This window comes from Echinops telfairi, unplaced genomic scaffold (genome assembly GCF_000313985.2).
Source record: "Echinops telfairi isolate 266 unplaced genomic scaffold, ASM31398v2 ScPeMD7_19;HRSCAF=73, whole genome shotgun sequence".
Lineage (NCBI taxonomy): Eukaryota > Metazoa > Chordata > Mammalia > Afrosoricida > Tenrecidae > Echinops > Echinops telfairi.
In genome coordinates this window covers 9,429,091-9,437,757 of record NW_022103916.1, presented here as the reverse complement: position 1 = coordinate 9,437,757, position 8,667 = coordinate 9,429,091, and the positions used below count along the sequence as shown (strand labels likewise).

Below are 8,667 nucleotides of genomic sequence, written 5' to 3'. Positions count from 1 at the left end.
GAATCACATGGGAAGTAGCTTTTAGGGACACAAGAGCATTACAACATTAGTACACAAGTCAAGTCTTCAGCATTTGCTTGTTGAAAACAATGTCATAAAATCAAATAAGATTAAATAGGTTTTACTTTTTCCACCTTATACGAACATAAAAAAGTACCTTAAAACAGGACTTTTTAAAAAGTAACACATTTTTTTTCCTTAGTAGTCCTTGGTTAATTATGACAGAATAGCTTCCCTTTTTGTTTGTTTTTTTGTTTCTTTGAACAGGGATTTTGGTCCAAAGTTTTGTTTGTTTTTAGTATCTGCTTCTGCCTCCCCCTCTACCAGATCAGCTTCCTCCATGGCCACCAAGTACTTCCTGGTCCTCCCCAGCTTGAACTGCTGTAGGAATCATGCAGAGGAGGGTACCCCTGTCCATAGCAGAGCGGAAGCCCTCTTTCTGGACTGCCAACTCTATCACCACCTCTTGAGTAGAGATCACCTCGGCTGCTTGAGTAACTCTCTCAATTTCTACCATATCCATCCTGTGAGCTGCTGCAATTATCATAGCAACTGCTTCCATCATAAGCTGGCGGGGGCCCTTGGATATGTCAAGCACTGCTTAAATTTCCACAGTTCTCATAGGAATCTCTGTAGGAACCTCCACTTAGATGGTCCTCTGAATAATCACGATCATGCCCACAACCATTTCTATCACTATAGCCTCTGGAGGGTATGAAGTCCTCATATGAAGTGGAATGACCATAATCATCATAGGTATGATCTCTTGGTAGTGGTGCGTAATCTCTTGTATCGTGAGAACTGGGGTAATATCTACTTGAATAATTGCCTTTAGTAGATATCCATTATCTCTTGGGGACAAAAAAGCGCGCCTCTGAAGGTGGGCAAGGGTTCTCTTCATGGTGGGTCTCCGTAACTATCTCTTCCACGTGATAGAGGAGCTCTTCCTCCCATTGCACTGCTGTTGCGCACTGGTCTAGAAGGAGAGGAGGTGGTACACCTATTACTTTTAAATGTTGATTTAGTGGCTCATTTGACTTCGATGGCTTTTCCATCCAAAGGTTTTCCATTCATAGCTCTAGCTGCATCTTTCGCATCTGCTGGGCTTTCAAAGGTGACAAAAGCAAATCCTCTGGATTTGTTTGTTTCTCTGTCTTTCATCAGGAGTACTTCCATGATTAGTCCATATTTGCCAAATACTGCTTCAAGGGCCTTCTTGTTTGTTTCTCTATTGAGCCCTTCAGTGAGGAGATTCCCAGGCTAAGGTTTCAATCATTTTCCCGCAGAGATGAATTTTAGGGACATGGCATTATTTTAAGACCCTGTGAACCTGCTGACGGGTGCTTCATAGGGATACTGTATTCTACAGAATTTCTTTTTGGGGATACTCATTAACATTTATTTACATTAAATTTACCTTGATAAAGATACATACCACTATAATAAATGTTACATTTTTAATTCATTGCTTTCCAACAATGCCATTGCTACTTCAAACAATGGTTAACATCCAATATTTCATCTTTCAAAAAAAATCAACATAAAATTCCTCCTTAGAATATTTCCCTGATAACATGAAGGGGTATAAAAATTTAAAATTCCATCAAAGCCAAATTGCTTGTATTTACTGCAGTGATATGATTCTCTTGTCAACTAATGTATTTTTATTGTAACTCCAATAATATTTGCATTAAAGCATAAAATATCTCCTAACCGAAGTACCAATTTTATTGAAATACTCAAATAAAATCCTGATGATATTCTAAATTTACTTAGTTCTACTAGAAGGCTGCATTTTGTTTTTTATTGGATTTAACCACTCAAATTACATGTTGTTTTTTAATCTATTATAATCATTTCTATAATACCGTCTATCCCATAACCAGGTTCTTTCCATCCCTCGATTATATTCAGAGGAAAATCACCAGAGGCTTAATCTATATATAGATCCTGCAAATGGATTTTGGGTTTCCGAAGTCATCCATAGCCTTCTGCAAAACAGGAGTTCACAATTTAAGTATCAAAGGGGTTTTTTTCAGAGATAGCTGCTGGATATTGTCGAATGCATTTCTGCAATATTTGTTATGATCATGTGCTTCTATTCCTTTGTTTTATTTATGTTTTGAATTACACAGATTTTTTTCCTGATGTTGAACCATCCTGATGTGAATCTCACTTGGTCATGATGTATTATTTTTTAAAATATGTTGTTAGATTCTATTGGTTGGAAATTGTTCTTTTTTTTTTTTGAGAATCTTTGCATCAGTTTTCATGAGAGATCTTGATCTATAATTTTCATTTTTAGTGAGGTTTACCTTGTTTTGGTATCAGGGATATGCTTGTTTCACAAGGTGAATTGGGCAGTAGTTCATCCTTTACTATATGATAGAACAGTCTGAGTAGACTTAGTGTAGACTTCTCTGAATGTTTTGCTGAATCTATCAAGAAAGCCATTAAGGCCCAGAATTTTTTTGTTGGGAGTTTTTCAATGGCTGTACACTTTCTTTTATAATAGGTCTCCTCAAAGTTACAATTTCAGAGTCTGTGTCGGTTTAGGTATACAATATGTTTCTGGAAATTTGCTCGATTCTTCTAAGTTTCCACATTTATTAGAATACTATTCTTCATGGCATTTTGCTATTATTCATTTGATTTCATTAGTTTATGTTGTGATGTCACCCATTTAGTGTTTTTATTCATTTTATTTCCATCTCCTATTTTTCCCTTGTTAGATCTGCCATTGGTTTGTCAATGTATTAAATCCTTTCAAAGAACCAATTTCTTGTCATATTGAGTATATTGTTTTCCTACTTTTATTCCATTTATTCCTGCTCTTATCCTTGTTGTTCATTCTTTTCCACAGACTATAAGCTCATTTTCTGCTCCTTTTCTAATTGTTGAAGCTGTTAGGTTGAATTGTTAACTTCTCTTTTTAATGTGTGAATTTATAGCTATAACTAATAAGAAAAGAAAAATTAGTTAAGATGAAAAGAAAAGAAACACAATAATTAAAGCTAAGGAGAGGAAAAGATAAAATAAAAAGTGATTAGAGGGGGGAAAAGAAAAAGAGATGGGGAAAGAGAATCAGAAGAAAAGAAAGGAAAATGGAGAAGGGCATAGAAAGGGGAAAGCCATGAAAAATACAAAGAAAGGAGAAAACTGGTAGAGGCAGAAACCAGAAAGAGACAACTATGTGGGACAAGTTTCCCTGCATGTGTCAGTGCCCTCTACCAGCCAAGGAGGACATGGGGAGTAAGGATAAAGCTTTGATCATAGAGGAAATTCCTGATAGCCTAAAAGGTGTATGAACTCAAGGAGCCTAATCCAGGGGGAATTTGTGCTGATTCAGAAGGTGACTGTAGTCAGGGTGCCTCTTTCTAGAAGGAACTCTTTGGGGCCCAGATTGTAGCTCAAGGTAAGGTGGTTAGTTCTGAAAAGAGTTTCTGCTCACACAGCGGTGGTTCGTGGCATAGTTCTTGTGCAGCATTGCACATTCTGCTGGTCTAAGGAGGCAGCGTGTGTGCTTCCAGATGCAACTGTGATGTGCACTCAGCATCCAGTCGAGAAGGGCACACCTCTGGCCTCAGGCAGAGCCAGTTCAGTGCATGGTGATGGGTGGTGTCACCAGTCGTTGGTTGGGTGAGAGTTGGGAACTGGTAATATTTCTGGTCACCAGTAGAGTGTGGGAAACAAGATTAGAGCACCCTGGTTGCTAACCACCAATGTAGGTGCTTGTGTTGTCCTGAAAGAGTGGAGCTACACCTTCCCTGACATGATCGCTAAAGAAAAAATGGGTCCATAAGCAAATGTGGTGAATAAAGCTGATGGTGTCCAGCTATCAAAAGATATAGCATATACAGTCTTAAAAGCTTGAAGATAAACAAGCAGACATTTAGCTGAGAAGCAACAAAACCCACATGGAAGAAGAACACCGGCCTGTGTGATCATGAGGTGTTAATGGGATCAGGTATCAGGCATCAAAGACCCAGAACAAAAAATGATATCTATGTGAATAAGGGGGAGCACAGAGTGGAGGCCCCAAGCCCATCTGTAGAAAATTGGACATCCCCTCACAGATGGGTCACAAAGAAGAGACGAGTCAGTCAGGGTGCAGTATAACACCAACAAAACATCCAACTTTCCTCTAGTTCTTTAATGCTTTCTCCCACCCCACGATAATGACCCCAATTCTACCTGACAAATCTGGATAGACCAGAGCATGTACACGGGTACAAATAAGAGCTGGAAACACAAGAAATCCAGGACAGACAAACCCCTCATGACCTCTATTGAGAGTAGCGATACCAGGAGGGGAAAGGGAAGGTGGGGGGGAGAAAGGAGGAACCAAACACAATGATCGACATATAACCCTCTCCCAGGGAGACGGACAACAGAAAAGTAGTTGAAGGGAGACAGTGGTTAGTGTAAGACATGAAAAAAATAACAATTTATAAATTATCAAGGGTTCATGAGGGGGGTGGGCGAGCTTATACCAAGGGCTCAAGTAGAAATAATATGTTTTGAAAATGATGATGACAACATGTGTTCATATGTGCTTGACAAAATGGTTGTATGTATGGATTGTGATAAGAGCTGTAAGAGCACCCAATAAAATGATTTTAAAGAGAGAGAGAGAATGGAGCTGATGATCAAGTCGCTATCTCAATCAAATACTACTCACTAAAATTCAAAAGAGTTATGCTGTATTAGGCCAGCTGACAATAGATCCATTTCAACTGACTGCTCTATTGGCACTTCTTCTCCTAGAAAATAATCAATCCACTTCTCAATCCTTTCCTCTGAAGTTCAGTGTTTCTGACTTATCATCCATATCTCTTTCACTCCGTCTCTTGTTTCTTTGTTGTAGAGGGTCTGGATAGCATGTCTGCCTGGTTCACCACGATGATGTAGAAGAGAGAAAGGCAGCAGAGATTTCGTAGTTTAGCATGGGCCAACCATTTCCTCAGTGTTTCTGGGAATCTATACTGTAGAACATAGTTTCTCAAATGTATGCTAAAAAAAACTTACCTGAAGGGCTGGTCAACATAAATTGCTAAAAACCAGCCCAAGAGTTCTGATTTACTTAAGGAAGGAATTTCCAGTGCTGACAAACTTTTCCAGACTCCATCACTCAAAATCCTTGGGTGTGAATATTGAGCATATAATGAAACACTAAAGCTAATTATTCACAAAATATTCACAGTTAAAGACTCACTCCCCCTGCTAAACAAATTCCCCTTTGAACTATGCCTTTTCTTATAATGTAACTCATTGGGAAGTGAAATTTATGTCTTCTCATCTTGAATCTGGGAAGGCTGATGACTGTTTTTACCAATGGCATATGATGGAGTAAGGCTGGCTGATTTTTTTCCTGACTCATAAAAAGCCATATAACTTCTGCTTAGTTCTCCTTAAATGTTTACTTTTTTATTTTATTTTTTAAAATACATTTATTGAGGGCTCTTACATCTCTTATCACAATCCATACAATCCTCCAATGTGTCAAGCACATTTACACAAATGTCGCCATCATTATTTTCAAAGCATTCTCTTCCCACTTGAGCCCCTGATATCAGCTCCCCATAAATGTTTACTTTTTAAATGAATCCCTTGGGATACTCTCTCTTGGAAATCAACTGTAATCTTTTGGAACGTCCAAGTTATTTGGACAGACTACATGTGGGGGCTTTCTTACAGAATGAGACCAGCCTTCAAATCGTCCCTGCCTAGGCTCTAGCTGTGTCAGTGAAGAAATCTATAGCTAACCCAAGCCCCAGCCTTCAAGCTTCTTAGATGGAGCCACAGACCTTGTTGAACAGGTAAACCATCGCAAATGCCCTCTCCAAATGCTTGACCTTCCCTATCGAAGCCAGAACCCCTACTTCATACACACTCAGAGAAAAAAAACAACCAAAGCTCCACGTTGACATGCATTTGTGTGATTCTGTTCTTCCCACCTTCCTTCTTAAAAGCTGTGTACTCCTTCCATCAGAGACATGCTATTTGGTTCATTTTTTTATTCCCAGGCTATAAAACACAGTGCCTGACATGTAGTATGATTCATTTGTAAGCAAGACTTAGAAATTACTGTAAGTCCAAAAACTGCTCTCAATTCCCCTCAGAAGACTAAGTGTCTGCTGTAAGGCTCGGTGACCATACCCGTGGGCTTTGAGAGTGTCCTGCAAAAATGTGAATCTCCAACTCTATTCTTTTCTGGCTATGTGATTTTTGTCTCTCTGTGTCTCAGGGATCTAACTGACAAAATGAGGCTAATAATAGTGACGAATTTTAAGAGTTGTTGGGATGGGTAGACAGCCAATACATATAGCATGCTTAGAACACCATTTTACACTGAATAAGTGCCCAGGAACAGCCATGATGGTGCAAGGATCATTCGCTCACTAGCTAACTGAAAGGTCAGCAGGTAGAGCCCACCAGCTGCTCCACAGGAGAAAGATGTGACAGTTGGCTATTGTTGAGAGAAAAGCCCTAGCGACATAATAGTCCAGTCAGTTGCTTGCCCACCAATGGCTCCACAAAAGGACCGCGCGGATCTGCTCCTGTCAAGATTGCAGTCTTGGAAAGCCTGTGAAGGAATTCGACTCTGAACCATACACCACCCACCTTTTGTGTATTGCTAAGAACCAGCTCAAAAGAGGAGACCTCCCATTGGCTGAGGCCACTCCTTCACAAAGGGGGAAATGGGAGAAGACCATCCACTGGGTACTATACAACACTGAGACAAGGCTGCAACAAATCAACAGGCCCAACAGAGGAATGAGAGGAGAACCTTGCAGGAAACGCAAGCTAGGATCAGGGGAGGGGAGTATCTACATTACAGAGAGGCACTGATATTTCTGTTGATGGGTATGCTGGGTAAATGGAGAGGAGAAACCTCACATTGGGAATGGATACTAAACAAAAATTGTAGGGAACCGAAGGGGAGAATAAACCCCAGGGTAGACACTTTGAATATGTTTCTACCCAACTCTCAGTGAACCACACCATCGATTAAGCCCTATGATGATACTGGCCTTACAGGGAACATGGCATCCCCGGAAACCCAAAATATAACAATAGTCTAATCTTCTTGTCATCACCATGAGTTAAGGGCTTACTCGACAGCTGCTGACAACAACAAAACAGAAATTCAGAACTCCTTAAGGAATGCCTTTCCATTTCCCCTCCGCCAAACCCTGGTAATCACTGATAACCTTAGTTCTGTATACTCCAGGTGATTCTAGATATTTCATGCATGTAGGAGCAAACATGATTTGTTCTTTGGTAGATGATTTACTTCATTCAGCTTAATGTTTTCAAGGTTCATCCATATAATAGCATGTATCAGAACTCCATTTCTGCTAATGACTGAGTAATATTGAATTTATGTATATATCACATTTTGCTCATCCCATTCATTTGTTGATGAACACTTGAGTGGTTTCTACCTTTTGGCTTTTGTGATAATGTTGCGGTGAATCCTGGTTTACAAATGTCTGTCTGACTCCCTGCTTTCAAGACTTCTGAGTACATATCCAGGAGTAGAATTAGGGTCAATATCTTGGACTGAATATTTGTTGCAGAAGGCTGTCCTGTACATTATAGGATTTTCAGCAACATCGTTGGCCTTTACCCACACATATCCTTCCTAGTTTTAACTTGACAGGTCTGGATGTGACCTGCTCATCACTTCTCAATTATCCCAGTGCACACGAGAATTGACCTCATATTTGTTCCCCAATTCTGATTCTAACAGGAAATCTACTCGGATTTGATGGTTCATGCTTTTTTTCCCTTTTCTTACCTAGTAATTAACTGTCCCTGCATCTAGCTGCCTTACTTGTATCAAGGTTGGTCTTCAGCCCATGCATCCAGCATCTGACTTCAGACCAGCCTTTCCTCAAATATTTGCCATCCACTTAAGATGCATTCCCAAGGAAATTTATACACTGACATGAGGCCACATAGTGGGGGGGGGAGGTAGGCAAAAAAATATTTGTGACAATCTCAAAGTCCCTCAAGGAGAGAGATTTTCCTCACAGCCGGTCTCATGAGAGTAAAAGCTATTTCACTCATCTCTGGGTGAAGGAGAAAGCATGAAAAAGCAAAGGGTCAAGTCCTGTGTTAGGCTCAGCTGTCTAGAGAAACAAAACCAGTAACCTTCGTTGAGATAGTTAACGTTTATTGTGCTAACCTGGCTGGTAAACATATGTGGGATTAATTGAAGGGTGGAGAGATAAATGGTTCGGTGAGCCTCGCCTTTTTTGTCTCGTGCTCTTTGATCACCGGACCAGTGTGCCTTGCTCATTCTGTGCCTCAATTTGCAAGCTACACTACCTGTAGGACGCCTACCCCGTGGACGGTGTCATTGTAATTTGAGGTTCCTTCAAGACCTGCTTCGCCACACCATTGGAATTCACATCTCTTGAACTGGGGACTGTCGGACCCTGTCATCTGGCTGACTGTTAGTGACCTGCCTTGCTGTTTGCTGCCTGTGCCCAGATAGCCTGAATTGTTCTACAGAGGACTACCCAGCGGCCCTCAAGACTTGAAGTACTGTCAGTGTCTCACAGCTGTCTCAAGGGAGTGAGTTGCACTGAGCCATTTGTACTGCTTTATAATTTAATTAACTGTTTATTTTTTATGTTATCTATCTATCTATCTATC

At 40.3% G+C, this 8,667-nt stretch overlaps 1 pseudogene; it reads right to left on the bottom strand.

Moving 5' to 3' along the window:
• Window positions 1–601: 601 nt before the first annotated feature.
• LOC101651712 overlaps window positions 602–8,667 on the bottom strand; it is a 9,398-nt pseudogene continuing 1,332 nt past the window's right edge.